Genomic DNA, 24,818 nt, shown 5'->3' with positions numbered 1-24,818 from the left:
GCCTAGAAGAAGGCCATTCACTGCTACAATATTCAAATGAGAGACAGATCCCAGCAGCCCCAGAGTACAGTCTCCCACCAAAACCCCACCCACTCATTCCTTCATTCTGTTGTTGAACCCATTTAAGGAAGCCCCAGCAAGCTGGAGGATGCAAAAATTTCCACAAAACTCAGGTTTGCTTCTTTCCACGGAAATCTTTAGTAAAAGGCGAAAGATTTTTACGTTCTGAAGAGAAGCCAGAGTATACTGAGCAAGGGCTTCCTCCTGACCTACCACCATGGGCACAGCCCTCATTTGGCCCAGGGAGACCACCTAGAAGTGGGTGTGTGGTTTGGCTATGGAAAAACAAAAATGGCAACACACAGCCCATTTTCCGCAGGCTGCTCCGTGTTCAGCTCCATCGTGCTGCCAGAGAGTCACATGTCCCGTTGCCTGGAAGAAGGCCATCCACTGCTACAATATTCAAATGAGAGACATTTCCCAGGAGCCCCAGAGTACAGTCTTCCACCAAAACCCCACCCACTCATTCCTTCATTCTGTTGTTGAACCCATTTAAGGAAGCCCCAGCAAGCTGGAGCGTGCAAAAATTGCCAGAAAACTCAGTTTTGCTTCTCTCCACCGAAATCTTTAGTAAAAGGCAAAAGATTTTTACGTTCTGAAGAAAAGCCAGAGTATACTGGGCAAAGGCTTCCTCCAGACCTACCAACATGGCCGCAACCCTCATTAGGCCCAGGGAGACCAACTAGAAGTGGGTGCGTGGTTTTGCTATGGAAAAACAAAAACGGCAACACACAGCCCATTTTCCACAGGCTGCTCCGTGTTCAGCTCCATCGTGCTGCCAGAGAGTCACATGTCCCGCTGCCTGGAAGAAGGCCATCCAGAGCTACAATATTCAAATGAGAGACATTTCCCAGCAGCCCCAGAGTACAGTCTCCCATCAAAACCCCACCCACTCATTCCTTCATTCTTTTGTTGAACCCATTTAAGGAAGTCCCAGCAAGCTGGAGCGTGCAAAAATTACCACAAAACTCAGTTTTGCTTCTCTCCACGGAAATCTTTAATAAAAGGCGAAAGATTTTTACATTCTGAAGAGAAGCCAGAGTTTACTGGGCAAGGGCTTCCTCCTGACCTACCACCATGGGCACAGCACTCATTTGGCCCAGGGAGATCACCTAGAAGTGGGTGCGTGGTTTGGCTATGGAAAAACAAAATCGGCAACACACAGCCCATTTTCCGCAGGCTGCTCCATGTTCAGCTCCATCTTGCTGCCAGAGAGTCACATGTCCCGCTGCCTGGAAGAAGGCCATCCACTGCTACAATATTCAAGTGAGAGACATTTCCCAGCAGCCCCAGAGTACAGTCTCCCACCAAAACCCCACCCACTCATTCCATCATTCTGTTGTTGAACCCATTTAAGGAAGCCCCAGGAAGCTGGAGCGTGGAGTACTGAAGGAGATAGCAGAAGAAATTTCTGAACCACTCTCCATAATCTTTGAAAATTCTTGGAGAACAGGAGAAGTGCCAGAAGACTGGAGAAGAGCAAATGTTGTTCCTATCTTCAAAAAGGGGAAGAAGGTGGACCCAGGCAACTATAGGCCAGTGAGTCTGACTTCTATACCAGGAAAGATCTTTGAACAAATTATTAAACAACATGTAAGTCAATACCTGGATAAGAATGAAGTGATCAAACAGAGTCAGCATGGGTTTGTAACTAATAAGTCATGTCAGACTAACTTAATTTCCTTCTATGACGGTATCACTGATTGGGTGGATCAAGGAAATGCTGTAGATATAGTATATCTTGACTTCAGCAAAGCATTTGACAAAGTCTCTCATACAATCCTTATTGAAAAAATGACTAAGTATGGAATGGACAAGGCAACTGTTAGGTGGATTCATAGCTGGCTTAGTGATCGGACCCAAAGAGTGGTCGTAAATGGCTGCACATCCAGTTGGAAGAATGTCTCAAGTGGGGTACCACAGGGCTCTGTCCTGGGCCCTGTATTGTTCAACATCTTTATCAACGATTTAGATGAAGGAATTGAGGGTAAACTGATTAAATTTGCTGATGACACAAAGCTAGGAGGGATAGCTAATTCTAGAGAAGAGAGAGAGAGGATTCAAAAAGATTTAAATAAACTGGAGAAGTGGGCAGTAACTAACAGAATGGTTTTTAACAGGGAGAAATGCAAAGTACTACATCTGGGCAATAAAAATGAAAAAAGCATATATAGAATGGGAGGAATAGGGCTAAGTGACAGCACATGTGAAAAAGACTTGGGTATACTAATAGATCACAGACTGAATATGAGTCAACAGTGTGATGCAGCAGCAAAAAAGGCAAATGCAGTTCTAGGATGTATTAACAGAAGCATACAGTCTAGATCACGTGAAGTCATTATTTCCCTCTACTCCTCTTTGGTCAGACCACATCTGGAATATTGTGTCCAGTTTTGGGCACCACATTTTAAAAAAGACATCAACAAACTGGAGCAAGTTCAGAAAAGAGCGACCAGAATGGTGACCGGTCTGCAAACCCTGTCTTATGAGGAAAGGTTGCAGGATTTGGGAATGTTTAGTTTGCAAAAGAGAAGACTGAGAGGAGACTTAATTGCTGTCTACAAATATCTAAAGGGCTGTCACATTGTAGAAGGATCAACTTTATTCTCATTTGCACAAGGAAAGACTAGAAGCAATGGGATGAAACTGAATGGGAGGAGACACAGATTAGATATAAGAAAAAACTTTTTGACAGTTAGAGTGATCAATGAGTGGAACAGGCTGCCACGAGAAGTGGTGAGTTCTCCTTCAATGGAAGTCTTCAAACAGAGGCTGGACAGACATCTGATTGGGATGATTTAGCGAATCCTGCTTTGAGCAGGGGGTTGGACCAGATGGCCCAGGAGGTCCCTTCCAACTCTACGATTCTATGATTCTATGATTCTAAAAATTGCCACAAAATTCAGTTTTGCTTCTCTCCACGGAAATCTTTAGTAAAAGGCGAAAGATTTTTACGTTCTGAAGAGAAGCCAGAGTATACTGGGCAAGGGCTTCCTCCTGACCTACCACCATGGGCACAGCCCTCATTTGGCCCAGGGAGACCACCTAGAAGTGGGTGCGTGGTTTGGCTATGGAAAAACAAAAACGGCAACACACAGCCCATTTTCCGCAGGCTGCTCCGTGTTCAGCTCCATCTTGCTGCCAGATTGTCACCTGTCCCGCTGCCTGGAAGAACGCCATCCACTGCTACAATATTCAAATGAGAAGCATTTCCCATCAGCCCCAGAGTACAGGCTCCCACCAAAACCCCACCCACTCATTCTTTCATTGATCCCATTTAAGGAAGCCCCAAGAAGCTGGAGCATGCAAAAATTGCCACAAAACTCAGTTTTGCTTCTCTTCACGGAAATCTTTAGTAAAAGGCAAAAGATTTTTACGTTCTGAAGAAAAGCCAGAGTATGCTGGGCAAGGGCATGCTCCTGACCTACCACCATGGGCACAGCCCTCATTTGGCCCAGGGAGACCACCTAGAAGTGGGTGCATGGTTTGGCTATGGAAAAACAAAAACAGCAACACACAGCCCATTTTCCGCAGGCTGCTCCGTGTTCAGCTCCATCGTGCTGCCAGAGAGTCACATGTCCTGCTGCCTAGAAGAATGCCATCCACTGCTACAATATTCAAATGAGAGACAGATCCCAGCAGCCCCAGAGTACAGTCTCCCACCAAAACCCCACCCACTCATTCCTTCATTCTGTTGTTGAACCCATTTAAGAAAGCCCCAGCAAGCTGGAGCATGCAAAAATTTCAACAAAACTCAGGTTTGCGTCTCTCCACGGAAATCTTTATTAAAAGGCGAAAGATTTTTACCTTCTGAAGAGAAGCCAGAGTATATTGGGCAAGGGCTTCCTCCTGACCTACCACCATGGGCACAGCCCTCATTTGGCCCAGGGAGACCACCTAGAAGTGGGTGCGTGGTTTGGCTATGGAAAAACAAAAATGGCAACACACAGCCCATTTTCCGCAGGCTGCTCCGTGTTCAGCTCCCTCCTGCTGCCAGAAAGTCACATGTCCCGCTGCCTGGAAGAAGGCCATCCACTGCTACAATATTCAAATGAGAGGCATCTCCCATCAGCCCCAGAGTACAGTCTCCCACCAAAACCCCACCCACTCATTCCTTCATTCTGTTGTTGAACCCATTTAAGGTAGCCCCAGCAAGCTGGAGCGTGCAAAAATTGCCACAAAACTCAGTTTTGCTTCTCTCCACGGAAATCTTTAGTAAAAAGCGAAAGATTTTTACGTTCTGAAGAAAAGCCAGAGTATACTGGTCAAGGGCTTCCTCCTGACCTACCACCATGTGCACAGCCCTCATTTGGCCCAGGGAGACCACCTAGAAGTGGGTGCGTGGTTTTGCTATGGAAAAACAAAAACGGCAACACACAGCCCATTTTCCACAGGCTGCTCCGTGTTCAGCTCCATCGTGCTGCCAGAGAGTCACATGTCCCGCTGCCTGGAAGAAGGCCATCCAGAGCTACAATATTCAAATGAGAGACATTTCCCAGCAGCCCCAGAGTACAGTCTCCCACCAAAACCCCACCCACTCATTCCTTCATTCTTTTGTTGAACCCATTTAAGGAAGTCCCAGCAAGCTGGAGCGTGCAAAAATTGCCACAAAACTCAGTTTTGCTTCTCTCCACGGAAATCTTTAATAAAAGGCGAAAGATTTTTACATTCTGAAGAGAAGCCAGAGTTTACTGGGCAAGGGCTTCCTCCTGACCTACCACCATGGGCACAGCACTCATTTGGCCCAGGGAGATCACCTAGAAGTGGGTGCGTGGTTTGGCTATGGAAAAACAAAATCGGCAACACACAGCCCATTTTCCGCAGGCTGCTCCATGTTCAGCTCCATCTTGCTGCCAGAGAGTCACATGTCCCGCTGCCTGGAAGAAGGCCATCCACTGCTACAATATTCAAGTGAGAGACATTTCCCAGCAGCCCCAGAGTACAGTCTCCCACCAAAACCCCACCCACTCATTCCATCATTCTGTTGTTGAACCCATTTAAGGAAGCCCCAGCAAGCTGGAGCGTGGAGTACTGAAGGAGATAGCAGAAGAAATTTCTGAACCACTCTCCATAATCTTTGAAAATTCTTGGAGAACAGGAGAAGTGCCAGAAGACTGGAGAAGAGCAAATGTTGTTCCTATCTTCAAAAAGGGGAAGAAGGTGGACCCAGGCAACTATAGGCCAGTGAGTCTGACTTCTATACCAGGAAAGATCTTTGAACAAATTATTAAACAACATGTAAGTCAATACCTGGATAAGAATGAAGTGATCAAACAGAGTCAGCATGGGTTTGTAACTAATAAGTCATGTCAGACTAACTTAATTTCCTTCTATGACGGTATCACTGATTGGGTGGATCAAGGAAATGCTGTAGATATAGTATATCTTGACTTCAGCAAAGCATTTGACAAAGTCTCTCATACAATCCTTATTGAAAAAATGACTAAGTATGGAATGGACAAGGCAACTGTTAGGTGGATTCATAGCTGGCTTAGTGATCGGACCCAAAGAGTGGTCGTAAATGGCTGCACATCCAGTTGGAAGAATGTCTCAAGTGGGGTACCACAGGGCTCTGTCCTGGGCCCTGTATTGTTCAACATCTTTATCAACGATTTAGATGAAGGAATTGAGGGTAAACTGATTAAATTTGCTGATGACACAAAGCTAGGAGGGATAGCTAATTCTAGAGAAGAGAGAGAGAGGATTCAAAAAGATTTAAATAAACTGGAGAAGTGGGCAGTAACTAACAGAATGGTTTTTAACAGGGAGAAATGCAAAGTACTACATCTGGGCAATAAAAATGAAAAAAGCATATATAGAATGGGAGGAATAGGGCTAAGTGACAGCACATGTGAAAAAGACTTGGGTATACTAATAGATCACAGACTGAATATGAGTCAACAGTGTGATGCAGCAGCAAAAAAGGCAAATGCAGTTCTAGGATGTATTAACAGAAGCATACAGTCTAGATCACGTGAAGTCATTATTTCCCTCTACTCCTCTTTGGTCAGACCACATCTGGAATATTGTGTCCAGTTTTGGGCACCACATTTTAAAAAAGACATCAACAAACTGGAGCAAGTTCAGAAAAGAGCGACCAGAATGGTGACCGGTCTGCAAACCCTGTCTTATGAGGAAAGGTTGCAGGATTTGGGAATGTTTAGTTTGCAAAAGAGAAGACTGAGAGGAGACTTAATTGCTGTCTACAAATATCTAAAGGGCTGTCACATTGTAGAAGGATCAACTTTATTCTCATTTGCACAAGGAAAGACTAGAAGCAATGGGATGAAACTGAATGGGAGGAGACACAGATTAGATATTAGAAAAAACTTTTTGACAGTTAGAGTGATCAATGAGTGGAACAGGCTGCCACGAGAAGTGGTGAGTTCTCCTTCAATGGAAGTCTTCAAACAGAGGCTGGACAGACATCTGATTGGGATGATTTAGCGAATCCTGCTTTGAGCAGGGGGTTGGACCAGATGGCCCAGGAGGTCCCTTCCAACTCTACGATTCTATGATTCTAAAAATTGCCACAAAATTCAGTTTTGCTTCTCTCCACGGAAATCTTTAGTAAAAGGCGAAAGATTTTTACGTTCTGAAGAGAAGCCAGAGTATACTGGGCAAGGGCTTCCTCCTGACCTACCACCATGGGCACAGCCCTCATTTGGCCCAGGGAGACCACCTAGAAGTGGGTGCGTGGTTTGGCTATGGAAAAACAAAAACGGCAACACACAGCCCATTTTCCGCAGGCTGCTCCGTGTTCAGCTCCATCCTGCTGCCAGAGAGTCACATGTCCCGCTGCCTGGAAGAAGGCCATCCACTGCTACAAAATTCAAATGAGAGACATTTCCCAGCAGCCCCAGAGTACAGTCTCCCACCAAAACCCCACCCACTCATTCCTTCATTCTGTTGTTGAACCCATTTAAGGAAGCCCCAGCAAGCTGGAACGTGCAAAAATTGCCAAAAAACTCAGTTTTGCTTCTCTCCACGGAAATCTTTAGTAAAAGGCGAAAAATTTTTACGTTCTGAAGAAAAGCCAGAGTATACTGCGCAAGGGCTTCCTCCTGACCTACCACCATGGCCGCAGCCCTCATTTGGCCCAGGGAGACCACCTAGAAGTGGGTGCGTGGTTTGGCGATTTAAAAACAAAAACGGCAACACACAGCCCATTTTCCGCAGGCTGCTCCGTGTTCAGCTCCATCCTGCTGCCAGAGCGTCACGTGTCCCGCTGACTGAAAAAAGGCCATCCACGGCTACTATATTCAAATGAGAAACATTTCCCAGCAGCCCCAGAGTACAGTCTCCCACCAAAACCCCACCCACTCATTAATTCATTCTGTTGTTAAACCCATTTAAGGAAGCCCCAGCAAGCTGGAGCGTGCAAAAATTGGCACAAAACTCAGTTTTGCTTCTCTCCACGGAAATCTTTAGTAAAAGGCAAAAGATTTTTACGTTCTGTAGAAAAGCCAGAGTACACGGCGCAAGGGCTTCCTCCTGACCTACCACCATGGCCGCAGCCCACATTTGGCCCAGGGAGACCACCTAGAAGTGGGTGCGTGGTTTGGCTATGGAAAAACAAAAACGGCAACACACAGCCCATTTTCCGCAGGCTGCTCTGTGTTAAGCTCCATCCTGCTGCCAGAGAGTCACATGTCCCGCTGCCTGGAAGAAGGCCATCCACTGCTACAATATTCAAATGAGAAGCATTTCCCATCAGCCCCAGAGTACAGGCTCCCACCAAAACCCCACCCACTCATTCTTTCATTGATCCCATTTAAGGAAGCCCCAAGAAGCTGGAGCATGCAAAAATTGCCACAAAACTCAGTTTTGCTTCTCTTCACGGAAATCTTTAGTAAAAGGCAAAAGATTTTTACGTTCTGAAGAGAAGCCAGAGTATGCTGGGCAAGGGCTTGCTCCTGACCTACCACCATGGGCACAGCCCTCATTTGGCCCAGGGAGACCACCTAGAAGTGGGTGCGTGGTTTGGCTATGGAAAAACAAAAACAGCAACACACAGCCCATTTTCCGCAGGCTGCTCCGTGTTCAGCTCCATCGTGCTGCCAGAGAGTCACATGTCCCGCTGCCTAGAAGAATGCCATCCACTGCTACAATATTCAAATGAGAGACAGATCCCAGCAGCCCCAGAGTACAGTCTCCCACCAAAACCCCACCCACTCATTCCTTCATTCTGTTGTTGAACCCATTTAAGGAAGCCCCAGGAAGCTGGAGCATGCAAAAATTTCAACAAAACTCAGGTTTGCTTCTCTCCACGGAAATCTTTAGTAAAAGGCAAAAGATTTTTACGTTCTGAAGAGAAGCCAGAGTATATTGGGCAAGGGCTTCCTCCTGACCTAACACCATGGGCACAGCCCTCATTTGGCCCAGGGAGACCACCTAGAAGTGGGTGCATGGTTTGGCTATGGAAAAACAAAAATGGCAACACACAGCCCATTTTCCGCAGGCTGCTCCGTGTTCAGCTCCATCGTGCTGCCAGAGAGTCACATGTCCCGTTGCCTGGAAGAAGGCCATCCACTGCTACAATATTCAAATGAGAGACATTTCCCAGGAGCCCCAGAGTACAGTCTCCCACCAAAACCCCACCCACTCATTCCTTCATTCTGTTGTTGAACCCATTTAAGGAAGCCCCAGCAAGCTGGAGCGTGCAAATAATGCCAGAAAACTCAGTTTTGCTTCTCTCCACGGAAATCTTTAGTAAAAGGCAAAAGATTTTTTACGTTTTGAAGAAAAGCCAGAGTATACTGGGCAAAGGCTTCCTCCAGACCTACCAACATGGCCGCAACCCTCATTAGGCACAGGGAGACCACCTAGAAGTGGGTGCGTGGTTTTGCTATGTAAAAACAAAAACGGCAACACACAGCCCATTTTCCACAGGCTGCTCCGTGTTCAGCTCCATCGTGCTGCCAGAGAGTCACATGTCCCGCTGCCTGGAAGAAGGCCATCCAGAGCTACAATATTCAAATGAGAGACATTTCCCAAAACCCCACCCACTCATTCCTTCTTTCTGTTGTTGAACCCATTTAAGGAAGTCCCAGCAAGCTGGAGCGTGCAAAAATTGCCACAAAACTCAGTTTTGCTTCTCTCCACTGAAATCTTTAATAAAAGGCGAAAGATTTTTACATTCTGAAGAGAAGCCAGAGTATACTGGGCAAGGGCTTCCTCCTGACCTACCACCATGGGCACAGCCCTCATTTGGCCCAGGGAGACCACCTAGAAGTGGGTGCGTGGTTTGGCTATAGAAAAACAAAAACGGCAACACACAGCCCATTTTCCGCAGGCTGCTCCATGTTCAGCTCCATCTTGCTGCCAGAGAGTCACATGTCCTGCTGCCTGGAAGAAGGCCATCCACTGCTACAATATTCAAATGAGAGACATTTCCCAGCAGCCCCAGAGTACAGTCTCCCACCAAAACCCCACCCACTCATTACTTCATTCTGTTGTTGAATCCATTTAAGGAAGCCCCAGCAAGCTGGAGCGTGCAAAAATTGCCACAAAATTCAGTTTTGCTTCTCTCCACGGAAATCTTTAGTAAAAGGCGAAAGATTTTTACGTTCTGAAGAGAAGCCAGAGTATACTGGGCAAGGGCTTCCTCCTGACCTACCACCATGGGTACAGCCCTCATTTGGCCCAGGGAGACCACCTAGAAGTGGATGCGTGGTTTCGCTATGGAAAAACAAAAACGGCAACACACAGCCCATATTCCGCAGGCTGCTCCGTGTTCAGCTCCATCTTGCTGCCAGATTGTCACCTGTCCCGCTGCCTGGAAGAACGCCATCCACTGCTACAATATTCAAATGAGAGACATTTCCCAGCAGCCCCAGAGTACAGTCTCCCACCAAAACCCCACCCACTCATTCCTTCATTCTGTTGTTGAACCCATTTAAGGTAGCCCCAGCAAGCTGGCGCGTGCAAAAATTGCCACAAAACTCAGTTTTGCTTCTCTCCACAGAAATCTTTAGTAAAAGGCGAAAGATTTTTACATTCTGAAGAGAAGCCAGAGTATACTGGGCAATGGCTTCCTCCTGACCTACCACCATGGGCACAGCTCTCATTTGGCCTAGGGAGACCACCTAGAAGTGGGTACGTGGTTTGGCTATGGAAAAACAAAAACGGCAACACACAGCCCATTTTCCGCAGGCTGCTCCGTGTTCAGCTCCATCCTGCTGCCAGAAAGTCACATGTCCCGCTGCCTGGAAGAAGGCCATCCACTGCTACAATATTCAAATGAGAGGCATCTCCCATCAGCCCCAGAGTACAGTCTCCCACCAAAACCCCACCCACTCATTCCTTCATTCTGTTGTTGAACCCATTTAAGGAAACCCCAGCAAGCTGGAGCGTGCAAAAATTGCCACAAAACTCAGTTTTGCTTCTCTCCACGGAAATCTTTAGTAAAAGGCGAAAGATTTTTACGTTCTGAAGAGAAGCCAGAGTATACTGGGCAAGTGCTTCCTCCTGACCTAACACCATGGGCACAGCCCTCATTTGGCCCAGGGAGACCACCTAGAAGTGGGTGCGTGGTTTGGCTATGGAAAAACAAAAACGGCAACACACAGCCCATTTTCCGCAGGCTGCTCCGTGTTCAGCTCCATCTTGCTGCCAGATTGTCACCTGTCCCGCTGCCTGGAAGAACGCCATCCACTGCTACAATATTCAAATGAGAGACATTTCCCAGCAGCCCCAGAGTACAGTCTCCCACCAAAACCCCACCCACTCATTCCTTCATTCTGTTGTTGAACCCATAGCGCCAGCAAGCTGGAGCGTGCAAAAATTGCCACAAAACTCAGTTTTGCTTCTCTCCATGGAAATCTTTAGTAAAAGGCGAAAGATTTTTACGTTCTGAAGAAAAGCCAGAGTATACTGGGCAAGGGCTTCCTACTGACCTACCACCATGGGCACAGCCCTCATTTGGCCCAGGGAGACCACCTAGAAGTGGGTGCGTGGTTTGGCTATGGAAAAACAAAAACGGCAACACACAGCCCATTTTCCGCAGGCTGCTCTGTGTTCAGCTCCATCCTGCTGCCAGAGAGTCACATGTCCCGCTGCCTGGAAGAAGGCCATCCACTGCTACAATATTCAAATGAAAGACATTTCCCAGCAGCCCCATAGTACAGTTTCCCACCAAAATCCACCCACTCATTCCTTCATTCTGTTGTTGAACCCATTTAAGGAAGCCCCAGCAAGCTGGAGCGTGCAAAAATTGCCACAAAACTCAGTTTTGTTTCTCTCCACGGAAATCTTTAGTAAAAGGCGAAAGATTTTTACGTTCTGAAGAGAAGCCAGAGTATACTGGGCAAGGGCTTCCTCCTGACCTACCACCATGGGCACAGCCCTCATTTGGCCCAGAGAGACCACCTAGAAGAGGGTGCGTGGTTTGGCTATGGAAAAACAAAAACGGCAACACACAGCCCATTTTCCGCAGGCTGCTCCGTGTTCAGCTCCATCTTGCTGCCAGAAAGTCACCTGTCCCGCTGCCTGGAAGAACGCCATCCACTGCTACAATATTCAAATGAGAGACATTTCCCAGCAGCCCCAGAGTACAGTCTCCCACCAAAACCCCACCCACTCATTCCTTCATTCTGTTGTTGAACCCATTTAAGGAAACCCCAGCAAGCTGGAGCGTGCAAAAATTGCCACAAAACTCAGTTTTGCTTCTCTCCACGGAAATCTTTAGTAAAAGGCGAAAGATTTTTACGTTCTGAAGAAAAGCCAGAGTATACTGGTCAAGGGCTTCCTCCTGACCTACCACCATGGGCACAGCCCTCATTTGGCCCAGGGAGACCCCCTAGAAGTGGGTGCGTGGTTTGGCTATGGAAAAACAAAAATGGCAACACACAGCCCATTTTCCACAGGCTGCTCCGTGTTCAGCTCCATCGTGCTGCCAGAGAATCACATGTCCCGCTGCCTGGAAAAAGGCCATCCAGAGCTACAATATTCAAATGAGAGACATTTCCCAGCAGCCCCAGAGTACAGTCTCCCACCAAAACCCCACCCACTCATTCCTTCATTCTGTTGTTGAACCCATTTAAGGAAGTCCCAGCAAGCTGGAGCGTGCAAAAATTGCCACAAAACTCAGTTTTGCTTCTCTCCACAGAAATCTTTAGTAAAAGGCGAAAGATTTTTACGTTCTGAAGAGAAGCCAGAGTATACTGGGCAAGGGCTTCCTCCTGACCTACCACCATGGGCACAGCCCTCATTTGGCCCAGGGAGACCACCTAGAAGTGGGTGCGTGGTTTGGCTATGGAAAAACAAAAACGGCAACACACAGCCCATTTTCCGCAGGCTGCTCCGTGTTCAGCTCCATCTTGCTGCCAGATTGTCACCTGTCCCGCTGCCTGGAAGAACGCCATCCACTGCTACAATATTCAAATGAGAGACATTTCCCAGCAGCCCCAGAGTACAGTCTCCCACAAAAACCCCACCCACTCATTCCTTCATTCTGTTGTTGAACCCATAGCGCCAGCAAGCTGGAGCGTGCAAAAATTGCCACAAAACTCAGTTTTGCTTCTCTCCACGGAAATCTTTAGTAAAAGGCGAAAGATTTTTACGTTCTGAAGAAAAGCCAGAGTATACTGGGCAAGGGCTTCCTCCTGACCTACCACCATGGGCACAGCCCTCATTTGGCCCAGGGAGACCACCTAGAAGTGGGTGCGTGGTTTGGCTATGGAAAAACAAAAACGGCAACACACAGCCCATTTTCCACAGGCTGCTCTGTGTTCAGCTCCATCCTGCTGCCAGAGAGTCACATGTCCCGCTGCCTGGAAGAAGGCCATCCACTGCTACAATATTCAAATGAAAGACATTTCCCAGCAGCCCCATAGTACAGTCTCCCACCAAAATCCACCCACTCATTCCTTCATTCTGTTGTTGAACCCAGTTAAGGAAGCCCCAGCAAGCTGGAGCGTGCAAAAATTGCCACAAAACTCAGTTTTGTTTCTCTCCACGGAAATCTTTAGTAAAAGGCGAAAGATTTTTACGTTCTGAAGAGAAGCCAGAGTATACTGGGCAAGGGCTTCCTCCTGACCTACCACCATGGGCACAGCCCTCATTTGGCCCAGGGAGACCACCTAGAAGTGGGTGCGTGGTTTGGCTATGGAAAAACAAAAACGGCAACACACAGCCCATTTTTCGCAGGCTGCTCCGTGTTCAGCTCCATCTTGCTGCCAGATTGTCACCTGTCCCGCTGTCTGGAAGAACGCCATCCACTGCTACAATATTCAAATGAGAGACATTTCCCAGCAGCCCCAGAGTACAGTCTCCCACCAAAACCCCACCCACTCATTCCTTCATTCTGTTGTTGAACCCATTTAAGGAAGCCCCAGCAAGCTGGAACGTGGAAAAATTGCCACAAAACTCAGTTTTGCTTCTCTCCACGGAAATCTTTAGTAAAAGGCGAAAGATTTTTACGTTCTGAAGAGAAGCCAGAGTATACTGGGCAAGGGCTTCCTCCTGACCTACCATCATGGGCACAGCTCTCATTTGGCCTAGGGAGACCACCTAGAAGTGGGTACGTGGTTTGGCTATGGAAAAACAAAAACGGCAACACACAGTCCATTTTCCGCAGGCTGCTCCGTGTTCAGCTCCATCCTGCTGCCAGAAAGTCACATGTCCCGCTGCCTGGAAGAAGGCCATCCACTGCTACAATATTCAAATGAGAGAAATCTCCCATCAGCCCCAGAGTACAGTCTCCCACCAAAACCCCACCCACTCATTCCTTGATTCTGTTGTTGAACCCATTTAAGGTAGCCCCAGCAAGCTGGAGCGTGCAAAAATTGCCACAAAACTCAGTTTTGCTTCTCTCCACGGAAATCTTTAGCAAAAGGCGAAAGATTTTTACGTTCTGAAGAGAAGCCAGAGTATACAGAGCAAGAGCTTCCTCCTGACCTACCACCATGGGCACAGCCCTCATTTGGCCCAGGGAGACCACCTAGAAGTGGGTGCATGGTTTGGCTATGGAAAAACAAAAAAGGCAACACACAGCCCATTTTCCGCAGGCTGTTCCGTGTTCAGCTCCATTGTGCTGCCAGAGAGTCACATGTCCCGCTGCCTGGAAGAAGGCCATCCACTGCTACAATATTCAAATGAGAGGCATCTCCCATCAGCCCCAGAGTACAGTCTCCCACCAAAACCCCACCCACTCATTCCTTCATTCTGTTGTTGAACCCATTTAAGGAAGCCCCAGCAAGCTGGAGCGTGCAAAAATTGCCAGAAAACTCAGTTTTGCTTCTCTCCGCCGAAATCTTTAGTAAAAGGCAAAAGATTTTTACGTTCTGAAGAAAAGCCAGAGTATACTGGGCAAAGGCTTCCTCCAGACCTACCAACATGGCCGCAACCCTCATTAGGCCCAGGGAGACCACCTAGAAGTGGGTGCGTGGTTTTGCTATGGAAAAACAAAAACGGCAACACACAGCCCATTTTCCACAGGTTGCTCCGTGTTCAGCTCCATCGTGCTGCCAGAGAGTCACATGTCCCGCTGCCTGGAAGAAGGCCATCCAGAGCTACAATATTCAAATGAGAGACATTTCCCAGCAGCCCCAGAGTACAGTCTCCCACCAAAACCCCACCCACTCATTCCTTCATTCTTTTGTTGAACCCATTTAAGGAAGTCCCAGCAAGCTGGAGCGTGCAAAAATTGCCACAAAACTCAGTTTTGATTCTCTCCACGGAAATCTTTAATAAAAGGCGAAAGATTTTTACATTCTGAAGAGAAGCCAGAGTATACTGGGCAAGAGCTTCCTCCTGACCTACCACCATGGGCACAGCCCTCATTTGGCCCAGGGAGACCACCTAGAAGTGGGTGCGTGGTTTGGCTATGGAAAAACAAAAACGGCAACACACAGCCCATTTTCCGGAGGCTGCTCCATGTTCAGCTCCATCTTGCTGCCAGAGAGTCACATGTCCCGCTGCCTGGAAGAAGGCCATCCACTGCTACAATATTCAAATGAGAGACATTTCCCAGCAGCCCCAGAGTACAGTCTCCCACCAAAACCCCACCCACTCATTCCTTCATTCTGTTGTTGAACCCATTTAAGGAAGCCCCAGCAAGCTGGAGCGTGCAAAAATTGCCACAAAATTCAGTTTTGCTTCTCTCCACGGAAATCTTTAGTAAAAGGCGAAAGATTTTTACGTTCTGAAGAGAAGCCAGAGTATACTGGGCAAGGGCTTCCTCCTGACCTACCACCATGGGCACAGCCCTCATTTGGCCCAGGGAGACCACCTAGAAGTGGGTGCGTGGTTTGGCTATGGAAAAACAAAAACGGCAACACACAGTCCATTTTCCGCAGGCTGCTCCGTGTTCAGCTCCATCCTGCTGCCAGAAAGTCACATGTCCCGCTGCCTGGAAGAAGGCCATCCACTGCTACAATATTCAAATGAGAGACATCTCCCATCAGCCCCAGAGTACAGTCTCCCACCAAAACCCCACCCACTCATTCCTTGTTTCTGTTGTTGAACCCATTTAAGGTAGCCCCAGCAAGCTGGAGCGTGCAAAAATTGCCACAAAACTCAGTTTTGCTTCTCTCCACGGAAATCTTTAGTAAAAGGCGAAAGATTTTTACGTTCTGAAGAGAAGCCAGAGTATACAGAGCGAGAGCTTCCTCCAGACCTACCACCATGGGCACAGCCCTCATTTGGCCCAGGGAGACCACCTAGAAGTGGGTGCATGGTTTGGCTATGGAAAAACAAAAAAGGCAACACACAGCCCATTTTCCGCAGGCTGTTCCGTGTTCAGCTCCATTGTGCTGCCAGAGAGTCACATGTCTCGCTGCCTGGAAGAAGGCCATCCACTGCTACAATTTTCAAATGAGAGACATTTCCCAGCAGCCCCAGAGCATAGTCTCCCACCAAAACCCCACCCACTCATTCCTTCATTCTGTTGTTGAACCCATTTAAGGAAGCCCCAGCAAGCTGGAGCGTGCAAAAATTGCTACAAAACTCAGTATTGCTTCTCTCCACGGAAACCTTTAGTAAAAAGCGAAAGATTTTTACGTTCTGAAGAGAAGCCAGAGTATACTGGGCAAGGGCTTCCTCCTGACCTACCACCAAGGGCACAGCCCTCATTTGGCCCAGGGAGACCACCTAGAAGTGGGTGCGTGGTTTGGCTATGAAAAAACAAAAATGGCAACACACAGCCCATTTTCCGCAGGCTGCTCCGTTTTCAGCTCCATCGTGCTGCCAGAGAGTCACATGTCCCGTTGCCTGGAAGAAGGCCATCCACTGCTACAATATTCAAATGAGAGACATTTCCCAGCAGCCCCAGAGTACAGTCTCCCACCAAAACCCCACCCACTCATTCCTTCATTCTGTTGTTGAACCCATTTAATGAAGTCCCAGCAAGCTGGAGCGTGCAAAAATTGCCACAAAATTCAGTTTTGCTTCTCTCCACGGAAATCTTTAGTAAAAGGCGAAAGATTTTTACGTTCTGAAGAGAAGCCAGAGTATACTGGGCGAGGGCTTCCTCCTGACCTACCACCATGGGCACAGCCCTCAATTGGCCCAGGGAGACCACCTAGAAGTGGGTGCGTGGTTTGGCTATGGAAAAACAAAAACGGCAACACACAGCCCATTTTCCGCAGGCTGCTCCGTGTTCAGCTCCATCTTGCTGCCAGATTGTCACCTGTCCCGCTGCCTCGAAGAACGCCATCCACTGCTACAATATTCAAATGAGAGACATTTCCCAGCAGCCCCAGAGTACAGTCTCCCACCAAAACCCCACCCACTCATTCCTTCATTCTGTTGTTGAACCCATTTAAGGAAGCCCCAGCAAGCTGGAGCGTGCAACAATTGCCACAAAACTCAGTTTTGCTTTTCTCCACGGAAATCTTTAGTAAAAGGCGAAAGATTTTTACGTTCTGAAGAGAAGCCAGAGTATACTGGGCAAGGGCTTCCTCCTGACCTACCACCATGGGCACAGCTCTCATTTGGCCTAGGGAGACCTCCTAGCAGTGGGTACGTGGTTTGGCTATGGAAAAACAAAAACGGCAACACACAGCCCATTTTCCGCAGGCTGCTCCGTGTTCAGCTCCATCCTGCTGCCAGAAAGTCACATGTCCCGCTGCCTGGAAGAAGGCCATCCACTGCTACAATATTCAAATGAGAGGCATCTCCCATCAGCCCCAGAGTACAGTCTCCCACCAAAACCCCACCCACTCATTCCTTCATTCTGTTGTTGAACCCATTTAAGGAAGCCCCAGCAAGCTGGAGCGTGCAAAAATTGCCAGAAAACTCAGTTTTGCTTCTCTCCGCCGAAATCTTTAGTAAAAGGCAAAAGATTTTTAGGTTCTGAAGAAAAGCCAGAGTATACTGGGCAAAGGCTTCCTCCAGACCTACCAACATGGCCGCAACCCTCATTAGGCCCAGGGAGACCACCTAGAAGTGGGTGCGTGGTTTTGCTATGGAAAAACAAAAACGGCAACACACAGCCCATTTTCCACAGGTTGCTCCGTGTTCAGCTCCATCGTGCTGCCAGAGAGTCACATGTCCCGCTGCCTAGAAGAAGGCCATCCAGAGCTACAATATTCAAATGAGAGACATTTCCCAGCAGCCCCAGAGTACAGTCTCCCACCAAAACCCCACCCACTCATTCCATCATTCTTTTGTTGAACCCATTTAAGGAAGTCCCAGCAAGCTGGAGCGTGCAAAAATTGCCACAAAACTCAGTTTTGCTTCTCTCCACGGAAATCTTTAATAAAAGGCGAAAGATTTTTACATTCTGAAGAGAAGCCAGAGTATACTGGGCAAGGGCTTCCTCCTGACCTACCACCATGGGCACAGCCCTCATTTGGCCCAGGGAGACCACCTAGAAGTGGGTGCGTGGTTTGGCTATGGAAAAACAAAAACGGCAACACACAGCCCATTTTCCGCAGGCTGCTCCGTGTTCAGCTCCATCTTGCTGCCAGATTGTCACCTGTCCCGCTGTCTGGAAGAACGCCATCCACTGCTACAATATTCAAATGAGAGACATTTCCCAGCAGCCCCAGAGTACAGTCTCCCACCAAAACCCCACCCACTCATTCCTTCATTCTGTTGTTGAACCCATTTAAGGAAGCCCCAGCAAGCTGGAGCGTGCAAAAATTGCCACAAAACTCAGTTTTGCTTCTCTCCACGGAAATCTTTAGTAAAAGGCGAAAGATTTTTACGTTCTGAAGAGAAGCCAGAGTATACTGGGCAAGGGCTTCCTCCTGACCTACCACCATGGGCACAGCTCTCATTTGGCCTAGGGAGACCACCTAGAAGTGGGTACGTGGTTTGGCTATGGAAAAACAAAAAAGGCAACACACAGTCCATTTTCCGCAGGCTGCTCCGTGTTCAGCTCCATCCTGCTGCCAGAAAGTCACATGTCCCGCTGCCTGGAAGAAGGCCATCCACTGCTACAATATTCAAATGAGAGACATCTCCCATCAGCCCCAGAGTACAGTCTCCCACCAAAACCCCACCCACTCATTCCTTGTTTCTGTTGTTGAACCCATTTAAGGTAGCCCCAGCAAGCTGGAGCGTGCAAAAATTGCCACAAAACTCAGTTTTGCTTCTCTCCACGGAAATCTTTAGTAAAAGGCGAAAGATTTTTACGTTCTGAAGAGAAGCCAGAGTATACAGAGCAAGAGCTTCCTCCTGACCTACCACCATGGGCACAGCCCTCATTTGGCCCAGGGAGACCACCTAGAAGTGGGTGCATGGTTTGGCTATGGAAAAACAAAAAAGGCAACACACAGCCCATTTTCCGCAGGCTGTTCCGTGTTCAGCTCCATCGTGCTGCCAGAGAGTCACATGTCCCGCTGCCTGGAAGAAGGCCATCCACTGCTACAATTTTCAAATGAGAGACATTTCCCAGCAGCCCCAGAGCATAGTCTCCCACCAAAACCCCACCCACTCATTCCTTCATTCTGTTGTTGAACCCATTTAAGGAAGCCCCAGCAAGCTGGAGCGTGCAAAAATTGCTACAAAACTCAGTATTGCTTCTCTCCACGGAAACCTTTAGTAAAAAGCGAAAGATTTTTACGTTCTGAAGAGAAGCCAGAGTATACTGGGCAAGGGCTTCCTCCTGACCTACCACCATGGGCACAGCCCTCATTTGGCCCAGGGAGACCACCTAGAAGTGGGTGCGTGGTTTGGCTATGGAAAAACAAAAACGGCAACACACAGCCCATTTTCCGCAGGCTGCTCCGTGTTCAGCTCCATCTTGCTGCCAGATCGTCACCTGTCCCGCTGCCTGGAAGAACGCCATCCACTGCTACAATATTCAAATGAGAGACATTTCCCAGCAGCCCCAGAGTACAGTCTCCCACCAAAACCCCACCCACTCATTCCTTCATTCTGTTGTCGAACCCATTGCGCCAACAAGCTGGTGCGTGCAAAAATTGCCACAAAACTCAGTTTTGCTTCTCTCCACGGAAATCTTTAGTAAAAGGCGAAAGATTTTTACGTTCTGAAGAAAAGCCAGAGTATACTGGGCAAGGGCTTCCTACTGACCTACCACCATGGGCACAGCCCTCATTTGGCCCAGGGAGACCACCTAGAAGTGGGTGCGTGGTTTGGCTATGGAAAAACAAAAACGGCAACACACAGCCCATTTTCCACAGGCTGCTCCGTGTTCAGCTCCATCGTGCTGCCAGAGAGTCACATGTTCCTCTGCCTGGAAGAAGGCCATCCACTGCTACATTATTCAAATGAGATACATTTCCCAGCAGCCCCAGAGTACAGTCTCCCACCAAAACCCCACCCACTCATTCCTTCATTTTGTTGTTGAACCCATTTAAGGAAGCCCCAGCAAGCTGGAGCGTGCAAAAATTGCCACAAAACTCAGTTTTGCTTCTCTCCACGGAAATCTTTAGTAAAAGGCAAAAGATTTTTACATTCTGAAGAAAAGCCAGAGTATACTGCGCAAGGGCTTCCTCCTGACCTACCACCATGGCCGCAGCCCTCATTTGGCCCAGGGAGACCACCTAGAAGTGGGTGCGTGGTTTGGCTATGGAAAAACAAAAACGGCAACACACAGCCCATTTTCCGCAGGCTTCTCCGTGTTCAGCTCCATCCTGCTGCCAGAGAGTCACATGTCCCGCTGCCTGGAAGAAGGCCATCCACTGCTACAAAATTCAAATGAGAGACATTTCCCAGCAGCCCCAGATTACAGTCTCCCACCAAAACCCCACCCACTCATTCCTTCATTCTGTTGTTGAACCCATTTAAGGAAGCCCCAGCAAGCTGGAGCGTGCAAAAATTGTTACAAAACTCAGTATTGCTTCTCTCCACGGAAACCTTTAGTAAAAGACGAAAGATTTTTACGTTCTGAAGAGAAGCCAGAGTATACTGGGCAAGGGCTTCCTCCTGACCTACCACCATGGGCACAGCCCTCATTTGGCCCAGGGAGACCACCTAGAAGTGGGTGCGTGGTTTGGCTATGGAAAAACAAAAACGGCAACACACAGCCCATTTTCCGCAGGCTGCTCCGTGTTCAGCTCCATCTTGCTGCCAGATCGTCACCTGTCCCGCTGCCTGGAAGAACGCCATCCACTGCTACAATATTCAAATGAGAGACATTTCCCAGCAGCCCCAGAGTACAGTCTCCCACCAAAACCCCACCCACTCATTCCTTCATTCTGTTGTAGAACCCATTTAAGGAAGCCACTACAAGCTAGAGCGCGGAGAAATTGCCACAAAACTCAGTATTGCTTCTCTCCACGGAAATCTTTAGTAAAAGGCGAAAGATTTTTACGTTCTGAAGAGAAGCCAGAGTATACTGGGCAAGGGCTTCCTCCTGACCTACCACCATGGGCACAGCCCTCATTTGGCCCAGGGAGACCACCTAGAAGTGGGTGCATGGTTTGACTATGGAAAAACAAAAACGGCAACACACAGCCCATTTTCCGCAGGCTGCTCCGTGTTCAGCTCCATCCTGCTGCCAGAGAGTCACATGTCCAGCTGCCTGGAAGAAGGCCATCCACTGCTACAATATTCAAATGAGAGGCATTTCCCATAAGCCCCAGAGTACAGTCTCCCACCAAAACCCCACCCACTCATTCCTTCATTCTGTTGTTGAACCCATAGCGCCAGCAAGCTGGAGCGTGCAAAAATTGCCACAAAAATAAGTTTTGCTTCTCTCCACGGAAATCTTTAGTAAAAGGCGAAAGATTTTTACGTTCTGAAGAAAAGCCAGAGTATACTGGGCAAGGGCTTCCTACTGACCTACCACCATGGGCACAGCCCTCATTTGGCCCAGGGAGACCACCTAGAAGTGGGTGCGTGGTTTGGCTATGGAAAAACAAAAACGGCAACACACAGCCCATTTTCCGCAGGCTGCTCCGTGTTCAGCTCCATCGTGCTGCCAGAGAGTCACATGTTCCGCTGCCTGGAAGCAGGCCATCCACTGCTACAATATTCAAATGAGAGGCATTTCCCAGCAGCCCCAGAGTACAGTCTCCCACCAAAACCCCACCCACTCATTCCTTCATTCTGTTGTTGAACCCATTTAAGGAAGCCCCAGCAAGCTGGAGCGTGCAAAAATTGCCACAAAACTCAGTTTTGCTTCTCTCCACGGAAATCTTTAGTAAAAGGCGAAAGATTTTTACGTTCTGAAGAGAAGCCAGAGTATACAGAGCAAGAGCTTCCTCCTGACCAACCACCATGGGCCCAGCCCTCATTTGGCCCAGGGAGACCACCTAGAAGTGGGTGCATGGTTTGGCTATGGAAAAACAAAAAAGGCAAAACACAGCCCATTTTCCGCAGGCTGTTCCGTGTTCAGCTCCATCGTGCTGCCAGAGAGTCACATGTCCCGCTGCCTGGAAGAAGGCCATCCACTGCTACAATTTTCAAATGAGAGACATTTCCCAGCAGCCCCAGAGTACAGTCTCCCACCAAAACCCCACCCACCCACTCATTCCTTCATTCTGTTGTTGAACCCATTTAAGGAAGCCACAGCAAGCTGGGGCGTGCAAAAATTGCCACAAAACTCAGTTTTGCTTCTCTCCACGGAAATCTTTAGTAAAAGGCGAAAGATTTTTACGTTCTGAAGAGAAACCAGAGTATACTGGGTAAGGGCTTCCTCCTGACCTACCACCATGGGCACAGCCCTCATTTGGCCCAGGGAGACCACCTAGAAGTGGGTGCATGGTTTGACTATGGAAAAACAAAAACGGCAACACACAGCCCATTTTCCGCAGGCTGCTCCGTGTTCAGCTCCATTCTGCTGCCAGAGAGTCACATGTCCCGCTGCCTGGAAGAAGGCCATCCACTGCTACAATATTCAAATGAGCGGCATTTCCCATAAGCCCCAGAGTACAGTCTCCCACCAAAACCCCACCCACTCATTCCTTCATTCTGTTGTTGAACCCATAGCGCCAGCAAGCTGGAGCGTGCAAAAATTGCCACAAAACTCAGTTTTGCTTCTCTCCACGGAAATCTTTAGTAAAAGGCGAAAAATTTTTACGTTCTGAAGAAAAGCCAGAGTATACTGGGCAAGGGCTTCCTCCTGACCTACCACCATGGGCACAGCCCTCATTTGGCCCAGGGAGACCACCTAGAAGTGGGTGCGTGGTTTGGCTATGGAAAAACAAAAATGGCAACACACAGCCCATTTTCCGCTGGCTGCTCCGTGTTCAGCTCCATCGTGCTGCCAGAGAGTCACATGTCCCGTTGCCTGGAAGAAGGCCATCCACTGCTACAATATTCAAATGAGAGACATTTCCCAGCAGCCCCAGAGTACAGTCTCCCACCAAAACCCCACCCACTCATTCCTTCATTCTGTTGTTGAAGCCATTTAAGGAAGTCCCAGCAAGCTGGAGCGTGCAAAAATTGTCACAAAACTCAGTTTTGCTTCTCTCCACAGAAATCTTTAATAAAAGGCGAAAGATTTTTACATTCTGAAGAGAAGCCAGAGTATACTGGGCAAGGGTTTCCTCCTGACCTACCACCATGGGCACAGCCCTCATTTGGCCCAGGGAGACCACCTAGAAGTGGGTGCGTGGTTTGGCTATGGAAAAACAAAAACGGCAACACACAGCCCATTTTCCGCAGGCTGCTCCGTGTTCAGCTCTATCTTGCTGCCAGATTGTCACCTGTCCCGCTGCCTGGAAGAACGCCATCCACTGCTACAATATTCAAATGAGAGACATTTCCCAGCAGCCCCAGAGTACAGTCTCCCACAAAAACCCCACCCACTCATTCCTTCATTCTGTTGTTGAACCCATAGCGCCAGCAAGCTGGAGCGTGCAAAAATTGCCACAAAACTCAGTTTTGCTTCTCTCCACGGAAATCTTTAGTAAAAGGCGAAAGATTTTTACGTTCTGAAGAAAAGCCAGAGTATACTGGGCAAGGGCTTCCTACTGACCTACCACCATGGGCACAGCCCTCATTTGGCCCAGGGAGACCACCTAGAAGTGGGTGCGTGGTTTGGCTATGGAAAAACAAAAACGGCAACACACAGCCCATTTTCCGCAGGCTGCTCTGTGTTCAGCTCCATCCTGCTGCCAGAGAGTCACATGTCCCGCTGCCTGGAAAAAGGCCATCCACTGCTACAATATTCAAATGAAAGACATTTCCCAGCAGCCCCATAGTACAGTTTCCCACCAAAATCCACCCACTCATTCCTTCATTCTGTTGTTGAACCCATTTAAGGAAGCCCCAGCAAGCTGGAGCGTGCAAAAATTGCCACAAAACTCAGTTTTGTTTCTCTCCACGGAAATCTTTAGTAAAAGGCGAAAGATTTTTACGTTCTGAAGAGAAGCCAGAGTATACTGGGCAAGGGCTTCCTCCTGACCTACCACCATGGGCACAGCCCTTATTTGGCCCAGGGAGACCACCTAGAAGAGGGTGCGTGGTTTGGCTATGGAAAAACAAAAACGGCAACACACAGCCCATTTTCCGCAGGCTGCTCTGTGTTAAGCTCCATCCTGCTGTCAGAGAGTCACATGTCCCGCTGCCTGGAAGAAGGCCATCCACTGCTACAATATTCAAATGAGAAGCATTTCCCATCAGCCCCAGAGTACAGGCTCACACCAAAACCCCACCCACTCATTCTTTCATTCTGTTGTTGAACCCATTTAAGAAAGCCCCAGCAAGCTGGAGCATGCAAAAATTGCCACAAAACTCAGTTTTGCTTCTCTCCACAGAAATCTTTAGTAAAAGGCGAAAGATTTTTACATTCTGAAAAGAAGCCAGAGGATACTGGGCAAGGGCTTGCTCCTGACCTACCACCATGGTCACAGCCCTCATTTGGCCCAGGGAGACCACCTAGAAGTGGGTGCGTGGTTTGGCTATGGAAAAACAAAAACAGCAACACAGCCCATTTTCCGCAGGCTGCTCCGTGTTCAGCTCCATCGTGCTGCCAGAGAGTCACATGTCCCGCTGCCTAGAAGAAGGCCATCCACTGCTACAATATTCAAATGAGAGACAGATCCCAGCAGCCCCAGAGTACAGTCTCCCACCAAAACCCCACCCACTCATTCCTTCATTCTGTTGTTGAACCCATTTAAGGAAGCCCCAGCAAGCTGGAGCGTGCAAAAATTGCCACAAAACTCAGTTTTGCTTCTCTCCACGGAAATCTTTAGTAAAAGGCGAAAGATTTTTACGTTCTGAAGAGAAGCCAGAGTATACAGAGCAAGAGCTTCCTCCTGACCTACCACCATGGGCCCAGCCCTCATTTGGCCCAGGGAGACCACCTAGAAGTGGGTGCATGGTTTGGCTATGGAAAAACAAAAAAGGCAAAACACAGCCCATTTTCCGCAGGCTGTTCCGTGTTCAGCTCCATCGTG

The 24,818-nt window shown here is 48.4% G+C and overlaps 51 non-coding genes across 51 annotated transcripts; all 51 read right to left on the bottom strand.

The window, feature by feature from the left end:
• Nucleotides 1–129: 129 nt before the first annotated feature.
• Nucleotides 130–245, bottom strand: LOC141063858 (U5 spliceosomal RNA). Its single transcript, XR_012225128.1, has one exon. It is a non-coding gene; the product is annotated as a U5 spliceosomal RNA (small nuclear RNA).
• Nucleotides 246–559: 314 nt separating this feature from the next.
• LOC141063834 (U5 spliceosomal RNA) lies at nt 560–675 on the bottom strand. Its single transcript, XR_012225106.1, has one exon. It is a non-coding gene; the product is annotated as a U5 spliceosomal RNA (small nuclear RNA).
• A 314-nt stretch (nt 676–989) lies between these two features.
• Nucleotides 990–1,105, bottom strand: LOC141064097 (U5 spliceosomal RNA). Its single transcript, XR_012225340.1, has one exon. It is a non-coding gene; the product is annotated as a U5 spliceosomal RNA (small nuclear RNA).
• A 1,819-nt stretch (nt 1,106–2,924) lies between these two features.
• LOC141064299 (U5 spliceosomal RNA) lies at nt 2,925–3,038 on the bottom strand. Its single transcript, XR_012225524.1, has one exon. It is a non-coding gene; the product is annotated as a U5 spliceosomal RNA (small nuclear RNA).
• A 306-nt stretch (nt 3,039–3,344) lies between these two features.
• Nucleotides 3,345–3,460, bottom strand: LOC141064653 (U5 spliceosomal RNA). The gene has a single exon (XR_012225844.1). It is a non-coding gene; the product is annotated as a U5 spliceosomal RNA (small nuclear RNA).
• Nucleotides 3,461–3,774: 314 nt separating this feature from the next.
• On the bottom strand, nt 3,775–3,890 carry LOC141064357 (U5 spliceosomal RNA). Its single transcript, XR_012225576.1, has one exon. It is a non-coding gene; the product is annotated as a U5 spliceosomal RNA (small nuclear RNA).
• Nucleotides 3,891–4,204: 314 nt separating this feature from the next.
• LOC141063812 (U5 spliceosomal RNA) lies at nt 4,205–4,320 on the bottom strand. The gene has a single exon (XR_012225086.1). It is a non-coding gene; the product is annotated as a U5 spliceosomal RNA (small nuclear RNA).
• Nucleotides 4,321–4,634: 314 nt separating this feature from the next.
• LOC141064112 (U5 spliceosomal RNA) lies at nt 4,635–4,750 on the bottom strand. Its single transcript, XR_012225354.1, has one exon. It is a non-coding gene; the product is annotated as a U5 spliceosomal RNA (small nuclear RNA).
• A 1,811-nt stretch (nt 4,751–6,561) lies between these two features.
• Nucleotides 6,562–6,675, bottom strand: LOC141064418 (U5 spliceosomal RNA). The gene has a single exon (XR_012225631.1). It is a non-coding gene; the product is annotated as a U5 spliceosomal RNA (small nuclear RNA).
• A 314-nt stretch (nt 6,676–6,989) lies between these two features.
• LOC141065115 (U5 spliceosomal RNA) lies at nt 6,990–7,105 on the bottom strand. Its single transcript, XR_012226259.1, has one exon. It is a non-coding gene; the product is annotated as a U5 spliceosomal RNA (small nuclear RNA).
• A 314-nt stretch (nt 7,106–7,419) lies between these two features.
• On the bottom strand, nt 7,420–7,535 carry LOC141065088 (U5 spliceosomal RNA). Its single transcript, XR_012226234.1, has one exon. It is a non-coding gene; the product is annotated as a U5 spliceosomal RNA (small nuclear RNA).
• Nucleotides 7,536–7,841: 306 nt separating this feature from the next.
• LOC141064851 (U5 spliceosomal RNA) lies at nt 7,842–7,957 on the bottom strand. The gene has a single exon (XR_012226020.1). It is a non-coding gene; the product is annotated as a U5 spliceosomal RNA (small nuclear RNA).
• A 314-nt stretch (nt 7,958–8,271) lies between these two features.
• Nucleotides 8,272–8,387, bottom strand: LOC141064346 (U5 spliceosomal RNA). The gene has a single exon (XR_012225566.1). It is a non-coding gene; the product is annotated as a U5 spliceosomal RNA (small nuclear RNA).
• Nucleotides 8,388–8,701: 314 nt separating this feature from the next.
• Nucleotides 8,702–8,818, bottom strand: LOC141064305 (U5 spliceosomal RNA). Its single transcript, XR_012225529.1, has one exon. It is a non-coding gene; the product is annotated as a U5 spliceosomal RNA (small nuclear RNA).
• Nucleotides 8,819–9,105: 287 nt separating this feature from the next.
• LOC141064410 (U5 spliceosomal RNA) lies at nt 9,106–9,221 on the bottom strand. The gene has a single exon (XR_012225624.1). It is a non-coding gene; the product is annotated as a U5 spliceosomal RNA (small nuclear RNA).
• A 314-nt stretch (nt 9,222–9,535) lies between these two features.
• On the bottom strand, nt 9,536–9,651 carry LOC141065139 (U5 spliceosomal RNA). The gene has a single exon (XR_012226281.1). It is a non-coding gene; the product is annotated as a U5 spliceosomal RNA (small nuclear RNA).
• A 314-nt stretch (nt 9,652–9,965) lies between these two features.
• Nucleotides 9,966–10,081, bottom strand: LOC141064036 (U5 spliceosomal RNA). Its single transcript, XR_012225288.1, has one exon. It is a non-coding gene; the product is annotated as a U5 spliceosomal RNA (small nuclear RNA).
• A 314-nt stretch (nt 10,082–10,395) lies between these two features.
• LOC141064833 (U5 spliceosomal RNA) lies at nt 10,396–10,511 on the bottom strand. Its single transcript, XR_012226004.1, has one exon. It is a non-coding gene; the product is annotated as a U5 spliceosomal RNA (small nuclear RNA).
• A 307-nt stretch (nt 10,512–10,818) lies between these two features.
• LOC141064045 (U5 spliceosomal RNA) lies at nt 10,819–10,934 on the bottom strand. The gene has a single exon (XR_012225295.1). It is a non-coding gene; the product is annotated as a U5 spliceosomal RNA (small nuclear RNA).
• Nucleotides 10,935–11,247: 313 nt separating this feature from the next.
• On the bottom strand, nt 11,248–11,363 carry LOC141064983 (U5 spliceosomal RNA). Its single transcript, XR_012226138.1, has one exon. It is a non-coding gene; the product is annotated as a U5 spliceosomal RNA (small nuclear RNA).
• A 314-nt stretch (nt 11,364–11,677) lies between these two features.
• Nucleotides 11,678–11,793, bottom strand: LOC141065083 (U5 spliceosomal RNA). Its single transcript, XR_012226229.1, has one exon. It is a non-coding gene; the product is annotated as a U5 spliceosomal RNA (small nuclear RNA).
• A 314-nt stretch (nt 11,794–12,107) lies between these two features.
• Nucleotides 12,108–12,223, bottom strand: LOC141063661 (U5 spliceosomal RNA). Its single transcript, XR_012224951.1, has one exon. It is a non-coding gene; the product is annotated as a U5 spliceosomal RNA (small nuclear RNA).
• Nucleotides 12,224–12,530: 307 nt separating this feature from the next.
• On the bottom strand, nt 12,531–12,646 carry LOC141065187 (U5 spliceosomal RNA). Its single transcript, XR_012226327.1, has one exon. It is a non-coding gene; the product is annotated as a U5 spliceosomal RNA (small nuclear RNA).
• A 313-nt stretch (nt 12,647–12,959) lies between these two features.
• LOC141064982 (U5 spliceosomal RNA) lies at nt 12,960–13,075 on the bottom strand. The gene has a single exon (XR_012226137.1). It is a non-coding gene; the product is annotated as a U5 spliceosomal RNA (small nuclear RNA).
• Nucleotides 13,076–13,389: 314 nt separating this feature from the next.
• On the bottom strand, nt 13,390–13,505 carry LOC141065055 (U5 spliceosomal RNA). The gene has a single exon (XR_012226204.1). It is a non-coding gene; the product is annotated as a U5 spliceosomal RNA (small nuclear RNA).
• A 314-nt stretch (nt 13,506–13,819) lies between these two features.
• LOC141065084 (U5 spliceosomal RNA) lies at nt 13,820–13,935 on the bottom strand. Its single transcript, XR_012226230.1, has one exon. It is a non-coding gene; the product is annotated as a U5 spliceosomal RNA (small nuclear RNA).
• Nucleotides 13,936–14,249: 314 nt separating this feature from the next.
• LOC141064282 (U5 spliceosomal RNA) lies at nt 14,250–14,365 on the bottom strand. The gene has a single exon (XR_012225508.1). It is a non-coding gene; the product is annotated as a U5 spliceosomal RNA (small nuclear RNA).
• A 314-nt stretch (nt 14,366–14,679) lies between these two features.
• On the bottom strand, nt 14,680–14,795 carry LOC141064296 (U5 spliceosomal RNA). The gene has a single exon (XR_012225521.1). It is a non-coding gene; the product is annotated as a U5 spliceosomal RNA (small nuclear RNA).
• Nucleotides 14,796–15,109: 314 nt separating this feature from the next.
• On the bottom strand, nt 15,110–15,225 carry LOC141065138 (U5 spliceosomal RNA). The gene has a single exon (XR_012226280.1). It is a non-coding gene; the product is annotated as a U5 spliceosomal RNA (small nuclear RNA).
• A 314-nt stretch (nt 15,226–15,539) lies between these two features.
• On the bottom strand, nt 15,540–15,655 carry LOC141063830 (U5 spliceosomal RNA). Its single transcript, XR_012225102.1, has one exon. It is a non-coding gene; the product is annotated as a U5 spliceosomal RNA (small nuclear RNA).
• Nucleotides 15,656–15,969: 314 nt separating this feature from the next.
• On the bottom strand, nt 15,970–16,085 carry LOC141063637 (U5 spliceosomal RNA). The gene has a single exon (XR_012224929.1). It is a non-coding gene; the product is annotated as a U5 spliceosomal RNA (small nuclear RNA).
• A 314-nt stretch (nt 16,086–16,399) lies between these two features.
• Nucleotides 16,400–16,515, bottom strand: LOC141063784 (U5 spliceosomal RNA). Its single transcript, XR_012225061.1, has one exon. It is a non-coding gene; the product is annotated as a U5 spliceosomal RNA (small nuclear RNA).
• A 314-nt stretch (nt 16,516–16,829) lies between these two features.
• On the bottom strand, nt 16,830–16,945 carry LOC141064085 (U5 spliceosomal RNA). Its single transcript, XR_012225329.1, has one exon. It is a non-coding gene; the product is annotated as a U5 spliceosomal RNA (small nuclear RNA).
• A 314-nt stretch (nt 16,946–17,259) lies between these two features.
• LOC141064624 (U5 spliceosomal RNA) lies at nt 17,260–17,375 on the bottom strand. The gene has a single exon (XR_012225818.1). It is a non-coding gene; the product is annotated as a U5 spliceosomal RNA (small nuclear RNA).
• Nucleotides 17,376–17,689: 314 nt separating this feature from the next.
• Nucleotides 17,690–17,805, bottom strand: LOC141064068 (U5 spliceosomal RNA). The gene has a single exon (XR_012225314.1). It is a non-coding gene; the product is annotated as a U5 spliceosomal RNA (small nuclear RNA).
• A 314-nt stretch (nt 17,806–18,119) lies between these two features.
• LOC141063818 (U5 spliceosomal RNA) lies at nt 18,120–18,235 on the bottom strand. The gene has a single exon (XR_012225091.1). It is a non-coding gene; the product is annotated as a U5 spliceosomal RNA (small nuclear RNA).
• A 314-nt stretch (nt 18,236–18,549) lies between these two features.
• Nucleotides 18,550–18,665, bottom strand: LOC141063806 (U5 spliceosomal RNA). Its single transcript, XR_012225080.1, has one exon. It is a non-coding gene; the product is annotated as a U5 spliceosomal RNA (small nuclear RNA).
• Nucleotides 18,666–18,979: 314 nt separating this feature from the next.
• LOC141063636 (U5 spliceosomal RNA) lies at nt 18,980–19,095 on the bottom strand. Its single transcript, XR_012224928.1, has one exon. It is a non-coding gene; the product is annotated as a U5 spliceosomal RNA (small nuclear RNA).
• Nucleotides 19,096–19,402: 307 nt separating this feature from the next.
• LOC141063745 (U5 spliceosomal RNA) lies at nt 19,403–19,518 on the bottom strand. The gene has a single exon (XR_012225026.1). It is a non-coding gene; the product is annotated as a U5 spliceosomal RNA (small nuclear RNA).
• A 314-nt stretch (nt 19,519–19,832) lies between these two features.
• LOC141065166 (U5 spliceosomal RNA) lies at nt 19,833–19,948 on the bottom strand. Its single transcript, XR_012226308.1, has one exon. It is a non-coding gene; the product is annotated as a U5 spliceosomal RNA (small nuclear RNA).
• Nucleotides 19,949–20,262: 314 nt separating this feature from the next.
• Nucleotides 20,263–20,378, bottom strand: LOC141065075 (U5 spliceosomal RNA). Its single transcript, XR_012226222.1, has one exon. It is a non-coding gene; the product is annotated as a U5 spliceosomal RNA (small nuclear RNA).
• A 315-nt stretch (nt 20,379–20,693) lies between these two features.
• On the bottom strand, nt 20,694–20,808 carry LOC141064387 (U5 spliceosomal RNA). The gene has a single exon (XR_012225603.1). It is a non-coding gene; the product is annotated as a U5 spliceosomal RNA (small nuclear RNA).
• A 307-nt stretch (nt 20,809–21,115) lies between these two features.
• Nucleotides 21,116–21,231, bottom strand: LOC141064501 (U5 spliceosomal RNA). Its single transcript, XR_012225706.1, has one exon. It is a non-coding gene; the product is annotated as a U5 spliceosomal RNA (small nuclear RNA).
• A 314-nt stretch (nt 21,232–21,545) lies between these two features.
• LOC141063792 (U5 spliceosomal RNA) lies at nt 21,546–21,661 on the bottom strand. The gene has a single exon (XR_012225069.1). It is a non-coding gene; the product is annotated as a U5 spliceosomal RNA (small nuclear RNA).
• A 318-nt stretch (nt 21,662–21,979) lies between these two features.
• Nucleotides 21,980–22,095, bottom strand: LOC141065044 (U5 spliceosomal RNA). The gene has a single exon (XR_012226195.1). It is a non-coding gene; the product is annotated as a U5 spliceosomal RNA (small nuclear RNA).
• Nucleotides 22,096–22,402: 307 nt separating this feature from the next.
• LOC141063797 (U5 spliceosomal RNA) lies at nt 22,403–22,518 on the bottom strand. Its single transcript, XR_012225073.1, has one exon. It is a non-coding gene; the product is annotated as a U5 spliceosomal RNA (small nuclear RNA).
• Nucleotides 22,519–22,832: 314 nt separating this feature from the next.
• Nucleotides 22,833–22,948, bottom strand: LOC141064319 (U5 spliceosomal RNA). The gene has a single exon (XR_012225542.1). It is a non-coding gene; the product is annotated as a U5 spliceosomal RNA (small nuclear RNA).
• A 307-nt stretch (nt 22,949–23,255) lies between these two features.
• LOC141065186 (U5 spliceosomal RNA) lies at nt 23,256–23,371 on the bottom strand. The gene has a single exon (XR_012226326.1). It is a non-coding gene; the product is annotated as a U5 spliceosomal RNA (small nuclear RNA).
• Nucleotides 23,372–23,684: 313 nt separating this feature from the next.
• Nucleotides 23,685–23,800, bottom strand: LOC141064981 (U5 spliceosomal RNA). Its single transcript, XR_012226136.1, has one exon. It is a non-coding gene; the product is annotated as a U5 spliceosomal RNA (small nuclear RNA).
• A 314-nt stretch (nt 23,801–24,114) lies between these two features.
• Nucleotides 24,115–24,230, bottom strand: LOC141064271 (U5 spliceosomal RNA). The gene has a single exon (XR_012225498.1). It is a non-coding gene; the product is annotated as a U5 spliceosomal RNA (small nuclear RNA).
• Nucleotides 24,231–24,542: 312 nt separating this feature from the next.
• LOC141063780 (U5 spliceosomal RNA) lies at nt 24,543–24,658 on the bottom strand. Its single transcript, XR_012225058.1, has one exon. It is a non-coding gene; the product is annotated as a U5 spliceosomal RNA (small nuclear RNA).
• Nucleotides 24,659–24,818: the final 160 nt, after the last annotated feature.

Source organism: Dendrobates tinctorius, unplaced genomic scaffold (genome assembly GCF_039654945.1).
Source record: "Dendrobates tinctorius isolate UK_male_01 unplaced genomic scaffold, ASM3965494v1 ptg000250l, whole genome shotgun sequence".
NCBI lineage: Eukaryota > Metazoa > Chordata > Amphibia > Anura > Dendrobatidae > Dendrobates > Dendrobates tinctorius.
Note: the sequence above shows the minus strand (reverse complement) of the source record. Positions and strands in the feature narration are given on the sequence as shown.